Here is a 24,711-nt window from a genome sequence, read left to right as displayed (position 1 = left end):
ACGTTAAGTTCAAATGAAATAGATTCTTACTTCAATTAGACCTTTAATCTTTTTGAAAACAAATTATTTTTAATGTTATGAAAGAATATTGCAATAAAATCTTTTAAGCGCTCTGGGTGGGGATATCTATGCGAATGTAGCGATTTACAGTGGGTTTAAACCTCTGTATATTATTTTCTTTCGGAAAAACCCTTCAGAAGGTTCCATTAGGACCCCATTCCTGAATAGTTTTTGAAGAGTGTAGTTCGAAGTGTGTTATTTTGCCGGGCACTTCTGACATACACTCCTCTGAGTAGAATCAAGCGGGCTAAGTTAGACGAACATTTTGTTACGTGGCTCATTGAATAAACGTATTATTATTATTATTATTACATTGATTGAGTAATGACTGTACAGTAATAAGATAATATGTGTGTGTAAAGAGTGGAATTGGTGAAGGGACTATTCATAATATATCTACTCAGATCAAGACGGTTTTGAAATGGGAGGAATATGAGATACAACCACATTCTTTATTACTACAAGTTCCATTATATATTTTGGAAATTTAGTTAGAATATGAACCGCTTAAATGATTCTGTTTTGGAAGCAGGACTCAAAGTAGTTTCAAAGCACCCATGTAAATTGAGAATATCTGACCAAAATGTTATTCTTCTTATGAAGATCCATCTTCTTATGAAGATCTATCTTCTTATGAAGATCTATCGGACATTTTTAACCTGTCTATATCAAGTAGTTCATAAATCATAAATGAACCTGAAACAAGAACTTTGTACAGTTTGAATTTTTTTTTCATACTGACTTGTTAAACCTGGACCATAGAGAGTATCACCATGATTAAAAAAGAATGAAATCAACGAATCAAGCATTTTTTTTTCAATTTGGAGTTGAAACTTGGCTCCAGCCTCTTTGTAATAATTCACTCATATACATGGATGTGTAGATCATGCAAAGAAGTAACTTTTAGACACAAACTGAAAGAAAGTCCTCCTGAAACAGCTACTTTCATGTAAACATTGAATTACACGAAAGAAAAAAATTCTTTCGGAACAAATACTTCTATATGAACACTGAATTATACAGAAGATACTTTTCTCTACTCAGTTTGTATTTCAAACATTCGTTGTGGACTAAAAATCAGATATCATTCACATGAGTTCTACTTTAAATGAATGGTAACAAATTGCACTTACATGGAACACTGTCATCCTCACTGGTATACATCGATGTTTCGCCTTAAGACACTTGCCCCAAGGCTCTTCAGTACCAAATTGGATAACATTATAGAAAATAAGCACAATTTATTCATGAAAGTTACTTCTTTATATGATCTTCACATCCATGTATAGAGTTACTTATTTTCAAATTGATTACTTCCTTCCTTTCTTTGGAAGATTCCCTCATCCTTTTTTTTGTATCAAGATGGAGTAGTAGATCCAGAAACTTTCTTTCCCAAAAATTATAAACCCCTAAAAATATAACCTCTTCAATTCACTTATATGTTTATCAAATCTGAGTAACATTAGTTTCACTTTTAAGTAACATTAGTTCCACTTTCAATCCCACCATAATTTGATTATTCGACAAAATTTTCAAATTATGCTCTCTGGAATAAGATATTTGAAATCGCAATTTCTATACCCACTTTTAATTTTCAGAAGTTGAAAACTGTTGTTGTTTGTGGTCCGCTGTCGGTGGTCCAAAATGGCGCCAAGATTTGATCCACTTCCGAGATAATCCGCGAGATGGACGAAAGATTTATAACGGGTCCTTTTATAAGCGCTCTCGCTCCCCATATAGATCTCCAACTATGATTGTCTTGCATACAAGGTGGGCTATTGTTGATTCAAATATGCATTGTTGCTCACGTAATATAAAATACATTTATTTCATAACACAATATTTCGTCGAACTAACTTACTGAATTGACTCTCGATAATAGATTTCAGGATGTACTTATAAGTAACCATGGTACTTATAGCAGTTTCTAATATCAACATCAGCCATAACTATATATTTTTTTATTTCATGTCATGTATTGTTGTCAATTATTTCAATAAAGCTGAGTTGTTTCCGTGAGCTGATAATCCTTTTTATCAGATCAGAATCAAATTCAGATGAAACTTCAGATTCTACAAATTTCCTCCACCTGTCAATAATACCTCAATTCTATAGAATATTCAGCAGATAATGCTCCACAAAGTTGGCTGAAAATTGATGAGATAAGTCATTTCCGTAAACTCGAATATTTCGAAAGCCACCTTGTTTACTATCTTCCAACGTTCTCCGTTACAGTCCTTTTGCTACAGATCTTTTCATCTCAAATTTGAATAAGTATATTGTTTTATTGCCTCTTATTTATATTCCAAAAACGCCCCATTGTAATAACTCAGAGAGATTTCTTGGGATATTTGAATATATAAGCCGTTTAATTTGTTAGATTTTTGATAGTTGCTGGTATATCACTTCTAGGAAGGGATCTTATAGAAAATTAATTAAAATTGTAATTGCAAAAGAGGTATGTGACAATTTCGATATTATGTGGTGGAAATTAGAATGTAACAAAGGAGAAGGTGATTATTTTCTTTAAAAATATTTGTGCGTTCTAAAAAAGAGGGTGATGTTTTGCAATGAATATGAAATTTTTGAACTGTAAAGCTTTGTGAAAGCCTCCGCGAACGTACAGGCTCCAGAGCCAAATAATTTCAGAATACTTCATTGAGAAGGCTGTTCAGATATGATATTTGATCCAACATGAGGATATTTCAAATACTTGCTGCTCAGTATATATGCTCCTTACTAGAATGGATTTTTTGTATCTCTAGGCGTTTGAAAAAACATATTTTTTGAACAAAAGTAATTTTTGTGGAGAAAATTAGGATTTTTAATGGAACTTCTTTGGGTATTTTCACCTTCCACAATCTGAAAAATATGAAAATTGAAATGGAGAACTTTGTACAAGTGAAAAAAGGGCAAATTTTTTTTAGAAAATGAAAAATGTTTGATTTATCATTAACTTATGATATTCAATAATTTTGCTCCTCAAAAAAAGAGCTAAGAAATTATACAATTGTTGTTTCCTTGATAATTATCAAACTTGAAAATGCCCAATAAATCTTACTTTTAGTCGGGATAAACTTTTATTGACTTTTGCTTTGACAAAATGTCAGTAACTATCATTTTCTTTTGTTATCTACAAGGTCATATTATAAAAAAATCAAGGCAAACTAATAAAAAGATGAACAAATCAATATAACATTCTCCCCCCCATTGGAGGAATTACTTTTCCTCTAGCTCCAATCTGCAAATTTAAGTTTAATCAACAAGTTCAAAAACATGAAAAATAGAGATGAAGGTCCTAAAACTATGAGCGATAGCTCATTCGATTCGGAATCACCTCTAGAAAAATGTTTTTGAAGGATTTTGGTACAGGTAGAAAATTGCAAGTTTGTCATACTAACATCTAATTCATCATAACATTAAAAACAACAGTACAAAAATAACATTTCAAAACGCTCAAAGGTGCAAACTTGTTTCCTCCTTTTCATGAGAGAGGATGTATGCATTTCCACTCACAAGCGATTTTGGTGAAATTGGTGACACGTGTGAATCATTGTATTCGTGCCACGTGCCAGTATAAGGATGTCTGCAGAATACTGTATAATGTGCGCTGTAGGTAGACCCACTGTGATTCGAAAGTGTATATATATTATAACGACAACGAGTCACATTGTTTGCTGCATAATTGTTCATATCTAATCCATCTAGAGGAAATTCGATGGCAACATTTAACGTGCCTCTAAATCTTTCTGTTACAGAAAATCTTTTGAAATGAAGTACTAAAATACGGGGAAACTTATGGATCGATAGAGACTTTGTGCATATTCTTCTTTCCTTGCAACTTGAACACGTCGGTTTTTCATGTCCATCCAAAGTTTCCTCTCTTGTGAAGAAATCCAAGCGCTGTGATAAATTCAATTGGCCAGTTATTTGTGGTATGGGGAGTGACAAATCCCAGAAAGCATCGTGCACAATGTGTGCACTTCATCGTGGATTTTAATGACCAACGAAATTATCTACAATCTTAGATTTATATGTACTCAAATAAATCAGCCATGACTCTTGCGCTTTTCCACTGTCGCTCAATTTTTCGTTAATCTCCGTTAAGATCGGTTTAGGTTTCTCAATAATTCTATTATTTAAGGTCATCATGTAAACCTTCTTAAAGATAACGAAGGAACTCTTGGGCGTCTTGATGCGCATGACCCATGAATCGAGGGGCAAAACTTTGAATTTGACTCTTTAAGGAGACTGTTCACTGCTCTATCAGATGAATCTTCTGACCACAATTGCTTGATAACTTCTGCGAAAGTTTCGATTAAAGCACCCTCCGTATTATATTAGTATTGATATCTTTCATGTACTCATCCTTTGATAAATATTCCAGTAACCATCTCGTATTTGATAAACATTGGATTGCACTTAGCTTTCAATGTGCGATTCCTGATGTGGAGATACTGGAAAATGTATTCATTGCTAAGGTTTTTCAGGTTTTAGAAATGAATAATAAATCACACGATAAAATCTGTTTATTGGGACAATTTGATGGGTACTCTTTGAAGCAAATCAATTCCTTTTTGCAAAAGGACTATATGATCAAACTTGGATGACCCTGAAGACAAAAACATATTTCATATACGTAACAGTACGTTGGAAACATTAAAAAACCCCTTTACCGGTACCCAGTAACCAGTGAGTAATCGCAGGTCAACAGTGCATGCTCCATAATAATGCGAAACACAAAGTGTCCACTACCATTTGAATAATTTCGCATTTTGGTCTCGTCCCACGCCACATACACACACCGACGGACATAAATTAGGCAGTTGGTAACGAGAGAAAAGCCCTGAATCCGTAATGTACGAGTTGAAGTGTTTTGAGGCCGTTTTCGGAACATTTTACGGTGTGTCGGTCGACGGTTCTACGTGAGATGGTTTGCGGTTGGCGAAATTTTCCGACTGGGTTTTTTCTTCTGCTATTAACTTAGTATTTATTGTAATAAGGACCGCAGTTTAGGAAAACGTTCTTCTTCTAACTTCATTGGAAGTTTATCAATTAAAATAAAAAAAAATTTTTCATTGCAAACATATTACAAATTGTTTCGTTCTTTTCTGTTCGTTCTTCTAAAATTGTTCAGTGGGTACCCAAATACTCGTATAAGTACTATTGTTACTGTTTGTTATTTTATTGTTTAGGAACTAATAATAAGTCCAACGAAATTCTCAGTTCTGCTTTTTTAAATATGTGGCTTTAAAATCTGTTTTTCCGTTAATCAGCTGTCGCACCCCTACGAACGACAACCCTCAGAAGTTGAGAAACTTGTGCGAGCTAAAGACTAATGAGGTTTTACCTTTTATCGTGTATTCCTAACACGGTTGCAGAACTTCAACCAACTTCAACCAGATAAAATCTCTCGAGAAAAATATCTGGTCGAGGCAGGAATCGAACCCACGGCCTTCCGATCGTGAGTCGGGCGCACTATCCCACGGCCAATCCACAACATTCTGTTTCTGTACTTCATGTTACTAGGTACGTTTTGTTGGTACAACGACGGAAAATGATATTCTGTCGTTGCAATGATCTTTGATTTCATTTCCCTTTTATAATTTCCATTTTCTCTCAAACGATGGAAGGTTACGAATTTAGTGGTTGGTGACGCAACATTGTTATTAATACTGTCAGTAATTGTTAATACTAGTGACTCTGCCATATTTTGGCGTTTCTTTGGTTGACGTAATTCTGGTTATTCTATTGACGTCGTTTGGAGATCAAAAACTATTACTAGGTATAGAATCATTTTTCACGATAACGGTCCAATAATAAGTAATTGATTGAAAATCAAAACGTGATGTCTAATAAATACAACCTACATAATTGAGGATATTTTCCTTGTTGGTGCAAAAATAAAAGATCCAGTCAATTCAGATTGGAAGAAGAATATCATATGAATATTATTTGAAAAAATTTAGAACACTTTTCATTTCAAAATATGCATGTTCCGAAAGTATATCTCTATATCATGAATACAATACAAGAAGTCGCAATAACTTTCATATACGTCAGACTAGTAATGTCAATTCAAATAATACAGTTTTCATTAAAGGAGTTCAAGCATTCAACGAACTACCGGAGGATATTAAGAATGCTACCTCTCTAAATATATTTAAAAGAAAATTAAAAGTGCACCTTTCAGACCTACAAAGTATTTAGTATAGGAACCTGCTAATACAGTTTTTTTTTTCTTCTTTTTATTTTATTTATTGTGCTGTTTTTATTTATATGTTTCAATGTACATGATTTTAAATTTTAAATTTTAATTGTGACATTTAAATTTTTAACCTAGATTAAGACTAATATTGTAACTGCATTAGCTTGTGCTAAATAAACGATACATATCGGTTTTCGAAATAGAAAATGATTTGTGCTAAATATGGTCCAAAACATAGCCCTAATTGAACTCAATTACACCAGTCCTCTCAATTCATTAAAAGTGATTATTTGTATAATAGTTTTGACAAAATCGGAATATTCAATTGGTATCAATAAATCGACTTCGTATCATACAGGGCGTGCTAAAATTAGTATTATTTACATTATACATTGTAACAATTCCATTTGTCACAGTTGATTACTTGAAGATATAATTAAAAGAAGATCAAATAAGTAGGACAGCCTGTATGACTCCAAGTGTACATCGTATTTTACAGAGACTATTAAAATGTTTTGATGTCTATAAAATTTCACATTTAGCAAAATCAACAATAGATGATAGGAATATTCACTATGCGACACATTTCCACTTTTCACATAACAGATGTATCTATCTCTTCAAATTATTTGACAAATAATAAAAGGATTCAGTCAACAGTCAACCATACCCCAACTTTGGAATGATTCAATTCAAACTATTGAGGTTCACTGGTATATTATTTATATTTAAACTCATATCTATTGTTTCTGCTGGAGAAATACAAGAATTAATAATAGGACTTTTGTTCCTGAGATTCGAAGAAGGAATTATCAAAAACTGTTGAGAGTATACAAGAAATTTCAAGTTGTTGAATTTGATACATATTTTATGGATTTGAGAAAAAATTAAAACAATGAGTTTTGTTGAATGCAGAGTATCTCAACAGATTAATTTTGAAAGTTAGACATTAAATGTCACTTTGAGGCCACACAAAATCCAAGGTAAGCTTTCCTTGTTTCACCCAAGTCAATCTATTATGAATCTTCGTTTCACTTCCAGGTCTCTCTTTTTGTGTTCCTATTTCACACAACATACTTCGTGGAAAATATTGGGATAGATAATTGATCCGTTAATAATTATTTATGTAATCAGAGTTATTGGGACCACCAAGTTGAAGTATCAATATCTAGGACATGGTTTATAGATGGAATCTTCAATTTTTCAACTATCAGGTTTGCAGAAGATTTTGTCAAGGTGTGGTATTCGTTTTTCATTTCTTTAAAAAGGTACATTCAAAGCTTAAGAGATCATATATAATTTATCATTAAAATATATATTTTTGGTGTAAAGCATGAACATACGTATGCGAATGCTTTGGTAATTACTTATTATTTATTGCCTCCGGGGTGTATTTATATACATATAGAATAATTATTGCTATAATTGGGGATATTTTGCGAGTCATTCATGATACATTATTTTTTTGATTGTATATATGTAAAATGTTTATTTGAAGATATTATAAGTCTCAACAATATTCTTTCTTTTCTTGATACTCCATCTATTTCATAATTGATTCATCAGTTAATGAATTATATATATATATATATATATATATATATATATATATATATATATATATATATATATATATATATATATATATATATATATATATATATATATATATATATATATATATATATATTATATAGCACTCATGAAAGTGGCAATATATATATATATTATATATATATATATATATATATATATATATATATATATATATATATATATATATATATATATATATATATATACAGTGTCACACATAAAGTCCGCATCAAATGGGATTTTTTTTTGTTCATCTCTTCAAGCAACTTTTGATATCTCCAGTAGGTTGTGCTTTAAAAATGATGCCAAATGACATGCATATGACCGATTAAGTGATTTTTTCCAAAAAATGTTCAGAAAAGCAGTTATTGCTCGAAATTTCGAAAATCGGTAAAGAAAAAAGATGATTGTTTTTTCATTTTTTACCCATATACCAATTTTTAGTAGTACAAATTTAGTTTTTTTTACAGTTTTTCGAAAATTTGACATTTGCCGATTTCTCAAATTCAGCTAAACCTCAACAAAGATAGTGCTTTATGCCTAACTCATCTTTCCAACGCATTTTTATTACCAATTGCAATTCTAAATACAATTTATTTCGCAAAAATTTAAAACACCAGAAAAAATCATGCCAAAAATGATGCAAAGTTGATACAGTTTTTAAAAACAGATAAATATATCACTTATTTCTACTTTCTGCGAAATAGCTTGATACATACATAATACTCAATAACTTTCATATTCGTATAATTTCCCGGACCCGGATGTCACGCAGGTAGCTATAGCTGCCTCCGTGGTGATTTTGATAGTTTTCTTGTTAACACAAGATCTATCAACTGAAACCACAAATGTGCGGTTGGCTCCTGCTGGTGGCTTCGTGCATTTGTATTTCTATCTTTTGGTAACCAAGTGTTGCCCATCCTTACACTTGGCTGCACCATACTGATGGTGGGCCAAAAGCCCGAAACACGTGTCTATGGTTTGCCACTTTCTTGAGTGCTATGTCCGATATTAACTTCTGTTTCTATATCAAGACACTCAATAACTTTGATATATATATAGGGTGTCCCTGGACTTCCTCTTTTCCTCTCGGGAATGTATAGATGGGGTCAAAATATCACCAGTACTTCATATAACTTTTTTTCCTAAAAGTCTTCGTAACCAAGTTACGGGCCCTCGAAGTTACAAAATGAAAAATGTTTTTCTTTGATAACTTTTCAAGTGAATATTCAAAATCATCCAAATTTTGGTAATTGACTAAACAAATGAATTCCGTCGATGAGCTTTCATGCAGGAGTCAGTTGTTTTGCTACAAAGTCAGGAACGGACTACCCCCGATGGTCCACACCCCAAAACTTTGAAATGACAGATATTTTTCAATATTTTTCAACAAAATAAGGTTACTTGGACAATTTTATGAATAAAAGTACTCGTGTGGAAAGTCGATCGGAGCAACGAGTCTTGATAAAAATGTAGTTCTACTCGACGACATCAAACCCGCTCGTCCACCATTATTTGAAATGAATAATTATCAAAGCAGAAATAATAATGATAACGTTAATTCAACAACATTTATAACAGGAATAATACAAAGTATGCTAAAATGAAGTCGTAAACAAAAAGTACAGTACCTATATGGAAGTTTAAGTCACAATTGTGATAGCAGATATTGTTTCAAAAGAAATATCAAGTTCTGTAGATTCGTGGTGTTTTTAAACTTACAAGCTACTCTACTATGAAATATCGAATTCATTCCATATTTTGTATGTACATAATACGTGTGGAATAATCACGTTTCGTGTTGATCAGTTATCTGAATCTCATGAAACTCAACATTCGAATGTTTCAAATTCTTCTTCACAGCTAAACTGTTGAGGAGTTTCACTGATAATTATAATTTTATGGGAGAAATTCTTTAACACGAATCTGAATTTAGCTGAAAAAACGCACATCGGAAAAAATATTTACTATACTAATAAAAAGCAAACGAATGAACTACAAAAACGGCTGCACATGATCAGGTGAAAAATATCCAGGGAATAATTATGTTCCATTTCTTTCACAGATGTTGACAAAAAAACCTTTTAGAAAGTTTTGATAAAAAATGAGAAACTGGAATGCGATTTTGTTTTGTTGAGTGGTGCGTTGTCATATGACTATCATTGTATTGTCAATATTCTATAGGATATTTTGAATTTTTTTGATATGGCCGAACAGTTTACATTCAATGAATATGCAGATATGCATGTATTTTATGGACGAGCATTTTGTAATGCTGCAGAAGCTCGTCGTCTGTATTCCGAGCATTTTCCCAATCGAACGGTACCGTCAAGAGAAACATTCGAGCGTGTCGATCGCAGCTTGAGGGAGACAGGTATGTAATAATTGATAATTAATTTGAGCACGTTGTTTTATTTCGATATTATTGTAGGTACAGTTTTGCCAAAACGAGGTGGTGAGGGCGCTCCTAGGACTGTACGTACCGTTGTATTGGAGGAAAATATTTTGGAAGCCGTCGCTGATGATCCTTCAATGAGCATCAGAAATCTATCAGAACAGTTCCATACATCCAAGTCCACTATTCATAGAATAATTAGGGAACAACTGCTCCACCCATTTCACATCCAGAAGGTACATGCCATGACACCTCAAGATTTTCCAGCACGACTGGAATATGCCAACTGGTTCATGGATAGGCAAAGAGAGGATATGACTTCTATTAATCGAGTTTTATTCACTGATGAAGCAGGTTTCAGTAGAGATGGAGTTATCAACTCTCATAATCTCCATATATGGGCCGAAGAAAATCCCCATGGGATATTGCAAACCAAACACCAACGGAAATTCAACGTGAATGTTTGGGCTGGTATCATAGGAAACCATCTTATAGGACCATTCGTTCTACAGGACCGATTGAATGGAGAACGTTATTTGGAGTTCATTCAGAACGATTTGAATGGACTTTTGGAACATGTTCCATTGCAAACCCGAAGAGATATGTGGTTTATGCATGATGGCGCTCCTCCTCATTTTAGTTTGATTGTGCGTGACCATCTGAACCATATTTTCCACAATAGATGGATTGGTAGAGGTGGGCCATATTCATGGCCATCGCGGTCTCCGGATTTAAATCCATTGGATTTCTTTCTGTGGGGGCATCTAAAAAGCCTTGTTTACGCTACACCTATTCACACAAGAGATGCATTGTTGAATAGAATAACATTACATTGTGAAGCCATACGAAACGACCCTGGAATGCTATTTCAAGTACAGAGAGGGTGTCTTCGCAGACTAAGAAAATGTATAGAGAGAGAAGGTGGTCATATCGAGCAGTTTCTGTAGCGGATTTTTCATTTCTGTTTGCTCTTGAGGCTCTTGAGTTTCGTTAGTTAAACGTGTTTGCATTATAAAAATTCGTTATGAACATTTTACCTATCATTTCCATTTTCCTTAAAAACTAATATTTTCGAATAATGGTAGACATCTCAGGATGAATGTTGTTGAATTAACGTTATCTTTATTATTTCTGCTTTGATAATTATTCATTTCAAATAATGGTGGACGAGCGGGTTTGATGTCGTCGAGTGAAACTACATTTTTATCAAGATTTGTTGCTCCGATCGACTTTCCACACGAGTACTTTTATTCATAAAATTATCCAAGTAACCTTAATTTGTTGAAAAATATTGAAAAATATCTGTCATTTCAAAGTTTTGGGGTGTGGACCATCGGGGGTAGTCCGTTCCTGACTTTGTAGCAAAACAACTGACTCCTGCATGAAAGCTCATCGAAGGAATTCATTTGTTTAGTCAATTACCAAAATTTGGATGATTTTGAATATTCACTTGAAAAGTTATCAAAGAAAAACATTTTTCATTTTGTAACTTCGAGGGCCCGTTACTTGGTAACGAAGGATTTTAGGAAAAAAAGTTATATGAAGTACTGGTGATATTTTGACCCCATCTATACATTCCCGAGAGGAAAAGAGGAAGTCCAGGGACACCCTGTATATATATATACGTATGAGCTCAAACTAATTTCCTACTTTCCTCAACTAGAAATAATTTCAACTTCAAATTTTTTTTTATTTGTTAACTCACGAACCATTTGCTCTCAAAAAAAATACTGAGAAAAACTAATTTCCTACTTTCCTCAACTAGAAATAATTTCAACTTCAAATTTTTTTTATTTGTTAACTCACGACCCATTTGCTCTCAAAAAAAATACTGAGAAACCGTAGGCACAAAAAATACCCAAAAAAAGGGTATTACATAAAGTGGTCAAAAGTCCATCTTTTCAAATGATATATACCTGAAAAGAAGTTCTTATGAAATTATTCATTACACGTGAACAAAGTGATCAGATCATCATATAAGGACATTTTCAAACTTATACATTAAACTTAACGTATACATTAAGTTCAATGTATATATACATTATATATATGCATTATACATTAAACTTAATGTATACATTATACATTAAACTCAATGTATACTGTATACATTAAATTTAATGCATACATTAAGTTTAATGTATGAGTTTGAAAATGTCCCTATAGGACGAAACTGCAGTAACGTTAGTTACAAATAAAAGTGACAAAAAACATAAAAAGTTTCTTTTTTTTTTCATTATGATCTTCTACAACGTAGTAACGGCTACATTCATCAATTTATTAAGTTCAACTTAACTTTTTTGGATGTTTAACTTCAAACTCTTTGAAGATGGGAAAAGTGGGTAACACTAGAGTTGTTAGTTCCAAAAATTTATGGAAAACATGTACTTATGAGGAGGTGTTTAATTTATTCAAAATCTCATCATATTGTCATCATAAGAGATCACGATGCCAGAACATTGAGTGATCTCTTTAAAAAATCGACAAAAATATATTCATGATATGATTACAGAGAAATTCCACTGCATTCTGAACTTTATGTATATATACTATCATAAAGAAAAAATGTAGGATATACCTTTTGCATTGCATTTTTTTTATTCCAGATTATTGAATAGAAAAAGTAGAAGAGGTGTATCATTCATCGGTATATTCTCGTTAAATCTATATATTTTTTGACAGAACCTTATTTTACATTACATACATACACTACATATTCCAATTTTCAACATCAAGCAGAATATGAAACTGAACAATCCTATAAATTTATTTGAAAATAATGACTTGAAATAATTCGTATTGTAAACAAACTCTCACGCGTTTTTGAAAGATTATGTTGCAATTTCACAATTTCTAGTAGCCTTTTAGAATCCTCACTTATTTATTTAATACTAATTCTGTTTATATTCAAGAGATACATTATGATGCATGTTAATTTTTGTTTTGCCTTTAGCAAATTTCAAAATTGAAACATAATTTCTCAGTTGAAATTGTTATCAACGACACATGTTGCCATCACATGGAATTGCCATTTTACATTTAGAAAACGGAATCTTTTTTTTTGAAGTTTATTGATGCTATCGTCAGCCCTTTTTTTATCCCAACCTTTATCAATGAAGTTTTATTCAAAAAGTAAAGACTTGAATTAGGTATCAGAAATCTGTGTAGGAATAATGTCATGAAAGTTGAAGTGTCTTGATCTTGATAAAGTGCCACACCTAAAACAAAACTCTGATTTCTTCGAAATTTTTCATTTTTGAAAGCCTCATTTGGATTGCTTACACTTCCATCTAGAAGACGAATGTGTATTAACCGAGCGAATAGCTATAACGTAGGTTTCTGACCGTCAAGTATATTCCAGCTCTCTGTCCATGCAGTGGCGGATTAACAATTAAGGTATAAGCTGTACAGTTTTTGCCACCTTTGCCCGTACAATTGTCATGTCCCACATTATTTTCACAAATCAATATTTTCATTGAAACTGCCCGTGAAAAAATATTTGGGTATATTGAGCTAATTAAAGCTCAATCATGTACGAGCGGGGTAATACTACTCATACAATAATGTACGTTTGGTGAATGTGAATGAATGATCTTCATTGCGCTTACAAACAATTAAAAATAATTAACTCAGTCAAAATCATCATCATCGATGATATCATCGTAAGTAATCTTGTTCATTAATTCTGACTCTATGCACAAAAAACTGAATTGTTAAATATTTCTTGACTCAAAATCGATGTCAAAATTTTTTTCCCTTTTTAGACGAGGAAAGCTTCTCTCACTCGAACAATTCGTCGCTGGTGCACATGAGGCTATACGAAGAGGTGTGTTCAAAGGTGTTTTTTGGCGTTTAATCGTATTCGAGCGTGTATTCAAAGTAATGAAATTCGGCAGGATGGAATGATTCAATTGGTGTCAGATATCAATTTCAACAAAAAAAAAACTTTTCTATTTTCACCAGCCTAAATTAGAATTGGATAGAATTTCCTAGCTTCATTTTATACATCCTTACAACGTATTTGATACAAAGTTTTCAGCACTTTGTAAACTATGACTATCAAAATAAAGCAGAAACTGACAACTGACGTAACTTTTCAAAACTAAACTCACGTAAGTTTTGAATCATCATGAATACGTTTCAAATCATAGTTGATGTGACGTAATCGTTCCAACGCCTGAATGAATGTATTTCAATCACAGACGAATACGTTTTGAATACATGAATAAACGTTTTGAAAACTCTGTTTTCGCAGAAACGAAGATAGACTCTCTGATGATATAGAATCTAGTTTCACCAAAGTCCTTTGCGGCAAACTAGCTATTTTACTCTTGAATATGGGAGTTTCCTACTCTCGGATGACAATGACAAGTGAGAGAGGGAAGTAATCGGCAACATTTGTTGCAGACTTTGACCTGTAAGATGTAAGAAAACCGTCATGCCAAAATCTTTTTGATTTCCATGATGTAGCAAAAAATCTGTATCGAAATTTCAGTAGGTTCAAGCCTACTTAGCCTGCTGGTAAATTCGCCACTATGTCCATGTTCGGTTTTTGACCCGTGTGTGTGTCATGTGATTCATTACATTTTTATTTCGTCTGATCTCTTCTAGCTTCGTCTATTTTTCAATCTACATTGGACCACTTTTGCCTTCCCCGCTATCACAAAATTTATGTGGAGATGTTGAAAAGTGTCTTAGTATTACTGTTGGTATGGTTTGCATTGTTCTTATCTTACCCAAACACGTATTTACATGCTGTCTAGTCTATTGATAGCTATTGCTTGTTTCATCTATGATCACCAGAATAACCGCCATTTCCATTTTTCGACACCATTTTATTCAATTTCAGAAATGGTATAATTGTCACGAAAATATGTTGAAGGCTCTGAACATTATTTTGTATATTACACCTGGCTAAGCTAGATAAGATTCAAAGTGAGGCGCCACGAGGGTTTATTGTGGCTCGCCCTGAGTCATCTGCATAGCCCAGTTATTGAGATCTATCATGTATCAGAAAACGAAGTAACTCATCTATTACCAGATTCTTTGACAGTGCATGGGGACAAAACCCTCTGAGGACTGATTGATTATCGAACCAGGTTGAACTCAAAGCCTGTGCCGAATTCTGTAAGATTTCACTTAAGTCGATGTTACCATGATTTTCATTTTGAATTTCTCCAGCTCTAAAAACTTAATTGACCTGTCTTAGAAACAACAAAATTGAAAATTAGACCCACATATTTGCCAAAACTGTCAAATAACTCAATGATTTTCATGAACGTTTTGAAAATTAACGGAAATTTGGATTACGACACAAAATTTATTCATCAGTTCTTCACAACAAAACTCAAATTGAACATCTGGTATCATTCATTCATAATGAATCTAAAATTATAATTCACGTCTCAGAGTAGTTCAAAATATAACGAAATAACAATGTTTTTAACACATTACCCATATCACGTATCAGTTACTTAAAAGGCGGCATTTTCATGGCTACAAAATCTGATTAAAACTCCAAAGACACTATCATCATGCCATGAATTTGAAATGCTATAATTGCTTCTTGGAAAGCTTCTGGTTGTACCTCCAAATAAATTATGTTTTCTAAATCGTCATCAGTTCACACATTGAATAATGGAAAAATTCCAGATGAGTGAGTAGATTAATTCATTTCGGGTGACATTCTTGGTATATAAACTAGAGAGTGTGGATGGTTGTAAGAAACGATTGAACATCAACTAGAATACGTTCCGTAAAAAATAATCCGTGTTATTTCTGAATATGTCGAAGACCACGTTGACCTTTATTTTCAATTTTTCACATCAGTTTTTGTGACATACTTGACATTCACGAAGGATAATATCGTCTTGAACATTTTTTATTGCATTTTTGTCCTCATTATATTTGCCATAAAAAATAAAATGAAAATTAACAGTTTTGGTGGAAATAGTTTGATGGAAATTGTTTTCAAAGTTATTTTGATTCGTTCAAATCGTTCATTGGAGCCTCTGGAGACACCCTACATTTTGTTTTATGAGAGAGAGCACATTGACAGAGCAAGATCTTCAGATGATGTGGTGCTGCAGGTTTTTCCGGGTTTTCCTGCAGCTGAAAAAGCAAATGCGCCACTGGAATCAATGAAGTCGCCCCGGAGCGCCAATTAATTTTCAACTTTTATTGTTATTTTTATATTATACTATTAATTAAAAGTTAATCAGTTAGTCTTCTTATGATGCTTACTTGGTGAGCAAATTGCGCGTCGAGAGACAGCATTCTTTTTGTCGAGGAAAACATTTTTTTGAAATATTCACAACCAACTTAGTTTTTGTAAGGGTAAATCTACATCACTAGTTGTAATGAACATTGTGCGAGAGATAATGAAGGGCTTTGAATTAGGCAAGCACATTGCTCTAGAAGAACTGGAATATTACTCAATGAGTCTTATCTTAACGAAACTCTTATGGTGATAATACCTCTGGGTATATACACCAAGATCCTTTTTCATGAAACCTATTTTGAAAGTGAAGTTGCCGGGGCAATATCTCCCCCGGCAATATCTGTTGGATGCATACGAACTTAATAGTAGAATTTTCAAAGAAACGGCCCCGTATCTAATTGAATCGCTTGGAATACTCTTTAACGCGTGTATGGAAATAAGTATATTTCCATACCCGAGATTTCCCAATCTTTAAGAAAGGCAGTGATAATGCAATTGAAAATTACCGACCAATATCGATCGTCCCAATTTTCAGCAAACTATTTGAAATTATCTTGAAAAATAGGCTTTATGAGTATTTATAGTATTTTCATAATTCGGATTCAGAAAATCATCCTCCAAAATAAGTCCGTTGAAGAAAGTAATTGAAAGCGTAATCAGTTGCATTGAAAAAGGAGAACGCACTATTGCTGCTTCATGTAATTTAACAAAAGCATTTGATTGCGTCTCCCATTCTATTCTACTGAAAAAATTAGATGACTATGGCATAAGAGGAACCCCCCTTTCTCTTTTCTCTTCATTTCTAATAAACAGATACCAATATGTGTCACTTTACTCGAACTTAAAACCAGTTACAAGTGGAGTTCCCCAAGGCTCGGTTCTGGGTCCTATTTTATTCATAATCTATATAAATGAACTATTTTCCTTCATATCACCTCATAATAGTTTTCTTTCGCTAATGATACTACTCTTTCTACATCCGGAAAAAACAAGGGTAATTTGGTGCGCGATATAAATCAAAAGAATGCTGACATATGGTTCAAAAAAAATAATCTAATGTTAAACGAAAATAAAACTCAACACATCATTTTTACATCAAACACTTCTTGGGTTGAGGGACTCTAAGGCATATATCTAGATGATACTTTGAACTGGTTAGAGCACATTGAACAACTTAGCATTGAACTGTCGAAATACACATTTCTTCTTCTGAAATTGAAAGATGTAATTTCTCAACAGGCGCTATTATCAGCTTACTACGCTTTTTTCCATTCTCACATCTCATATGGAACAATTCTCTAGGGAAATAGTACTAACGGAAATAGGATATTTAAGTTACGACAGTACCTTCTTTTTATCTGTATGAACTTTTGATAGATATTCATAAAAATTAATCAACATTAAACAGAAATTGTGATTTCCACGATCATGAGACTAGAGGATGTGATTTGTTGAGGGCCAGTAGATTCAGACTGGAAAAGTCAAGCAGAAACTCTATTGATGTCAACTACTAACGAGTATATAGCTGTCTTATCCAAAAAAAAACACAAATAAACAGCGAAACAGTATAATATTTATTCTTGGGTAATAATGTATGTGTGTATATGTGACCTATCTTATTTGTATCTTATTTGTATGCATTTAAAAGATCAATAAATTTTCTTATCTTGTCTTATCTTACATGCAGGTCTTCCATGGTCTACCCCAAGATTTTGTACTCGGACCACTACTTTTTATAATTCATATAAACGATATATTCGAATTCTTACATTCCAGATTCCAACTAACAATAACGATCTGAAACAAAATTCAGTCAAATGAAAGATCTATTTATATAACAAAACCAACGTCATTGCAACCTTTCTTCATCACGTGTCTCGTTTCGGTGTGTGATGCTGCTTGAATTTATTTTGTCGCTCTCTCATGGCAAGTACTGCTGCCTCGAATTAACACGGATAGCATGGCATATCTCAACCAGTTCACAGAAAATACATAAACCTCCCTCTTGAATCATTGGAAACCGATTGAAAGCCGTTCAGTAAAAAGTTTATCACGTTCAGACAGACAGTCTTGAGAACTTTGTTTTATAATATGTAGTGATAGTGATTATGGTTACTGAAAAGATTGGGCGGGGAAAGTGCATAAATGGAGCAAGTGCATAAGTTGGTCATGAATGGTATTTTTGTAATAGGAAACTGGTTGCAATTTAGTGGCTGAGTTCTGAACTATACGCTACCTTACTCATCCACCAGAGAGCGCCAACGCCACCACTGACCACGATGGAAAGTTACAAAATCAAATGGTGCCTCATTAGTCATTTGCAAGGTTAAACGTCGTAAGAGTTGATAACTCAGTGAAACTTTGTCTAATTTTGAAATTTCAAAATTAAAAATGATGGTGCTTTTCCTGCACATGCCCCGGAGAAACTAGAAGGCAAGTTCGAGCATTTTGTTGGTCGGTTACGCAGTAATTCCGTTTTGACGGAAAGTTTTTTAATCATGATGATGATTATTCTCAATATCACAAAAAAACTATTGAAATACTTTTGTCAAAAAATACCCATAAAATTCAATCATGGTTTTGTTTTCAAAGGCATATTGTATGCTGAACTGGCACCTATGCATTTTTCTTTGTGAGATATTCTTGTCGTGGTGCGATATGTTTCCATTGAAACTATACAATGAAGAATGAGTCACATATGTATTTATCATCATCATCATGATAATATGAGAATTTAGTACTTATAGAATGAATTTCCCAATCTTAAATAATATTACTACCCTAGACAGCCTCATTGCTTTGCAAAGGAGGGTGCTGCAAGCAACTTCATCGGACCAGAACCTGTCATTGGTATCGCTTTAGGTTTTTCCAAACAAACATTGAACACCTGGAAGGCAAGAAGATTTATGGACTTACTTCTGGCAGAATCCTTTAGGATTGGCTCACTCCAAGGCGTTTATTCACCCTTGGGTCGAATTGACCCACTCATTTTTGACCTAACCTAACCTAACCCATACTTGAATAATAATTAGAATTTATGATAAATATATAGAACAGGAATCATAAATTTAGAAAATATAAAAACCTTTCCCAAAAGGTCTTCTTCTTTGAAGAAGACAAAGTAGGATATGGGTTTTTGTTTTCTCAGTAGATTATATTTTTTCCTAGCAGTTTTTTTTGTAAAGAAGATTTATGTATAGTGAAATTACACTTGCAAATAGAGAACTTTTAACCGTTCCATCATTTGATTCGCTGCTTATTCAGTTCTTCAATCTTGTTTATAGATCAATAAAGACGGTTTCAATTTAATTTTCACAAATTTAGATCGATTTTTATAGAGAAAAATAAAATTAGTTCTCAGCAATACGGCAAAGCCTACCTCCCCTCCACCTGAACTCTCACCTCAGACTCAGGTTGTTTCAGACATCTGTGCCGCACTGGATCAGATAAAAAAGCTGTTCGTGCTACATAACATGTTCACGGTGGATACTGACGTGATAACTGGAACCGCCAATGGCTATACAACCAACGTTGCCTAGATCTCTGAAGATCGTTTTTTGGAATGATAATGCCATTTGTTCAAAAAGACTAGATTTCGAAGACTTTCTGATACATCATAACATCGATATGGCTCTCGCCCAAGAGACATCTGAGTAACGAATCCATTGTCATTCCTAATTTCAGATTCTACCACAGAGAACGTGTGGGACGTTCTGGACGGGAAGTTGGCATCTTTGTCAAACGATCCCTTCAGTATGTCCAATACGGCATTGACAGTGATCGATTACACGGAACTGAGGCCGTGGGGGTCGAAATTCAACAGAGCAGGGGTTGTCACAGAATAATCTCGGTTTAGAACCCTCCGAACAATCATTTGCTCCCAGAATGACTGGATAAACTGCTGATGGAAAACAACATTTCGATAATTGCTGCCGGCGGCTTTAATGCCAAGCACAGACCATGGAGCAGATCCACAAATCGTAACGGCCAAGCGCTCCATGCGCATGTTGACAGGCATGAATATCTTGTGCTGCGTCTGGATGAACCTACGTACTATCGCAGGCAGACTAGGCCGGACGTACTAGACATCGCGCTTCTCAGAAATGTCTTTCTGATTTGCGAAATATACGTTTTGTCGGAATTGGATTCTGAATAACCCAGTAATCCTGGTATTGGGCGATGATTTTCCTTCTCCTGACTATCATCTTCGACGGATTGGAACATCGACGTGGCAGTTGAACGTTTCGAACTTTCCGTGAAAGATGCGTTTCGAGCGGCCTCCTCCAGGGAGGAGTGTCCGCTGATGAGCTATAATATGTTTTCCCCTCATATCAAAGCCTTGATACGAGAGAGAAATCGCTTGAGAAGGCTTTGTCAATGTACCTTTTTCCCAGGAGATAAAATTGCGGCAAGCACGATGGTCATCATTGATCACCGAAACGAAAGGTGGGAGGAGCTCTTGGAATCCTTTGAGCCTGGGGATGACGAGCTTTGGCAAGTCACCGGCAGACTCAAGGGGAAGAAGAATGTTTCCTCACCCATTCACCGAGTGTGCTACTTCCCCGCCGACAAATTGTTAGCATTTGCCGACACAATGGAACTTCAGTTTCAACTTAACCTTTACGACAATGATGACATCGACCGCGATATGCTGTTGGAAAATCGGATTCACCGTATCCTCAGGGAAGATGACGACGATAACATTCGTCCGGCTTCTGTGGAAGAACTGAAGAGTTACATCAGGGCCGCAACGGCTAAGTAAGCTCCGGGGGTCGACTCCATAACCAACAAATTATTGAAGAGGCTCCTGGACAACTGCGTTGAGAACCTCCTGAACACAACAAACAGTTCGTTGGCCCTCAGATACTTCCCTAGAAGGTGGAAGCATGCGGTCGTTGTCATGATCCCAAGAAAGGGTCATAACCAGATGTTCTCTCGGAACTATCGCCCGATCAGTCTACTCTCTTCGGCGGCTAAGCTGGCTGAAAGATTCGTTCTACAAAGACTCAATGAAGAAGTTTAGGACCGAAATGTTCTGCCTGATGAACAATTTGACTTCAGGAGAGAACACTCCACTGAGTTACAGGCTTTGAGGCTGGTCGAAAACACCATCCAAGAACTAAACACAAACAAAAAAGTGCATATTGTTTTGTTAGACATCTCGAAGGCCTTCGACCGTATATGGCACGAAGGTGTTCTGCACGAACTAATCGAGTTCGATCTGCTTTGGGGCCTGATTGGGTCTTTCCCTGTCTGACAACAGAGATATCCTTGCTGGAGTGCCACAGGGGGCCTTGCTCTCTCCCACGCTGTACTCACTTTACACCAGCCACCTTCCGAGGTCTGAGCGTGTGAAGATATCTCTATACGCCGACGATACAGCTCTCTTCTCATCTTCCATGGGTCAGGAGATCGGCGTCGTCTACATGCAACGTGTAAACGCAGGTAAAGTACCTCGGTCTTCTAATAGACCATAGGCTCACCTGAAACCCGCACATTATGTGCGTTTAAATAAAGATCGAGGGTCGGATAGCTAGTCTGTACCCTCTGATCAATAGGAAATGCAAAATGAGTGTAAATAACAAAAAAACCATCTACAACACGATGTTCAAGCCTGTCATCATGTATGCTTCAGGCGTCTGGAGACGAGCGGCTCCGTCTAACATCTCCATCCTGGAGAGATTACAAAATAAGTTGATACATGCTCCGTGGTTCGTGCGGAAGCCATCCGCACATATTTGCGGCTACCTTCTATTTAGCAGTCCATTCAGTCGATGAATCGGCGACTTTTTGATAGCGCGGAAACGAAAATCCGTTAGTTAGGGAAGCTATAGATTATGCTGTAGACGACCCCTCCCGATATAGAAGGCCACGACACTCTGTCGAATAAGACCCTCATGTCCCCCATTTACCGACGAATAGATTTTTCATCCATCCCACCCCAGCCAGGTAGGGGTACCCTGTGAAGGGCGGTACTGATGTCTGAGGACTTTCATACCGCCAACATCTCCTTAGCCATGAAACTCATTTGTCTCTCTGATAAAAACTCAGCTATAAGGGTAAGGGAGCTGGGCTCCAACCTGATGTAAACGAAGATGACACGAACAATTTTAATCATGGAATATTATCAACTTTAGGTTGATGATGCCACTACCTCGCCAAATAACCCGAATAGGTATGCAAGTATGCTCGTTCCTATGATTGAAAATCGATTTCAGCATATGCAGGAAATACTTCTGTGAAGATTACCGTACTGAACAAATTGCTCTTTCAGTTAGTTTTAACTTTGGAATGATTGAGAATTAAACAAAATATGTGATGACTTGTAGAACCATTCCAAAGAGTTTCAGAGGAGGTACTAGTGGCATTTTCTGTTCACCTAGTAGAAATGAGTACATGGAATATGTTCAAATGGAACAATGCTTCGACCAGTTACAAAATTTTGAATTTGAAGTGGCAAGAAACAATAAAAACCTTTGGAATGAAAAAACCTGTGCAACTGTCTGAATAAAACAAATGATCGAACGTCAAAATGACTATCGGTCATTACCTGTATGAAATTTCTGCAGGAAATTTGAAAGACTTGCAAGACCTCAGTCCACTGGCTTGTCTCTATCATTATTGATGACCGTGTCAGAAATGAAACTCACATCCAATCGTATTCTCACCTAGGAAAGGTATGTGACAAAGACTGGACTATATTTTTTAATGCACCTCAGACACAACTTTCAAACCAAGTGACTGACTGTAACCACAGAAGAGACAAGGTGTCAGCTATAAGATTCCGAGGAAGTAGATAATAGGTTCGACAAAAAAATCAGCCGTCTGGTGTTCTGAATTCAGCTCAATCCAAGAAGTAACCCTACATTTGTTACTGCTGAGAGGTTAACTGAGACCATAATGCCCTACGTTGTTTCAGTGTTATCTTTGATAAAAAAATTACAGAGGAGAAAGTAGTGTTTCAAATCTGGATTGGAGGGAATATTTGCAGAATTCAAGTTCAAACTTCTGAAGAATTCCTCATGAGGTTTTTCATGAGGAAAAAAAAAAAAGAAAAAATGTGTTACCAAAAATCAAAATAGACGGTTCTGAGAGATGTACGTAGATATACTCCTAATAATTGGTTGAATAACATTAACTCCATGTCTTGCAAATATATACATACATTTTCTATACGCTACGACTATAATGTGAATGAGTACTCATCGCAGGTTGAAATGGAAAAAATAATAATGAACAAACCCAGGTTTCGGTGTAATTCGGACTATAAAACAAGCATTGACTGCCAAATATAGACCTCCTACACAGAATAGCGACCGGAGCGGTACCTTTTTATCACTACAAAGCGATAGAAAAAGATTAAAAAGTTGTAGACGTCGGAATGGAATGAATGAATAATGAATTCAATGAGTACCGTGGCTGGAGAGGCAGAACAAATATCCTTACAGGGTGGTTCACGATTTATTGACTGGTATTTGAGAGTAATGGCTTCGAGAGGGAGCAAACGGTACTTTTGCTTAGATCGATGCAAAAAAATTTGTAAAGTGTAATGTCTGAGGCGATTACTTATATTTTCTCCTCGTTGCAATTTGCAGATGAGATTTTCTCCGCTCACAATTATATTAAAGTCAATGCAGCTCTATACTTGGAATCAGTAAAGTCATTCCAGTTTTTAAAAGGGCGATATAAATCTCCTTGAAAATCTCGACATATCTCCATCGTTCCTACATTTGGCAATAATTTTGAAATTATTCTTGAAAACAGACAATATCTCTACTTTGAAATTGACAATATCCTCAACGCGGATCAATACAGCTTTAAAAAAATATTGTTCTACTATACAAGCTGTTGCTCGTGTGGTCAAGAGCATAGTTGATGGTTTTAAACAAAAACAGCATAGCCCGGTCACATTGTGCAATTCGAGCAAGGCGTTTGACTATGTTTCTCACCACAATCTACTAATGACACGGAACCAGAGGATTTGCGCTTTCCCTCTTCAGTCCTTACTTGGACAAACGTAAACAATGCGTTGATCTTGGTGAAAATAGGACTTCGGACCTTTTACGACACTTATTACCATATAAATGGGTTCAGTAGACTTATTTTGTTATCTTTGATAAAAAAAACACAGGAGAAAGCAATGGTAGAAGAGAAGCCAATTATACAACTCTCCTGTGTACCAACCAAAACTGTGAGAACTTGCTCGCCACAATGAAAACAGTGGTAAATAAT

The 24,711-nt window shown here is 34.9% G+C and overlaps 1 protein-coding gene across 6 annotated transcripts in view; it reads left to right on the top strand.

Moving 5' to 3' along the window:
• The window catches only part of LOC111505585 (T-box transcription factor bifid), a 658,624-nt gene that overhangs the window by 105,132 nt on the left and 528,781 nt on the right, over window positions 1-24,711 (top strand). The gene's annotated exons all lie outside the window — the stretch shown is intronic.

Source organism: Leptinotarsa decemlineata, unplaced genomic scaffold, assembly GCF_025532065.1.
Source record: "Leptinotarsa decemlineata unplaced genomic scaffold, Ldec_3_MD MMD2_P_RNA_scaffold_9, whole genome shotgun sequence".
Taxonomy (NCBI): Eukaryota; Metazoa; Arthropoda; class Insecta; order Coleoptera; family Chrysomelidae; genus Leptinotarsa; species Leptinotarsa decemlineata.
This window is presented reverse-complemented; position numbering and strand designations above follow the sequence as displayed.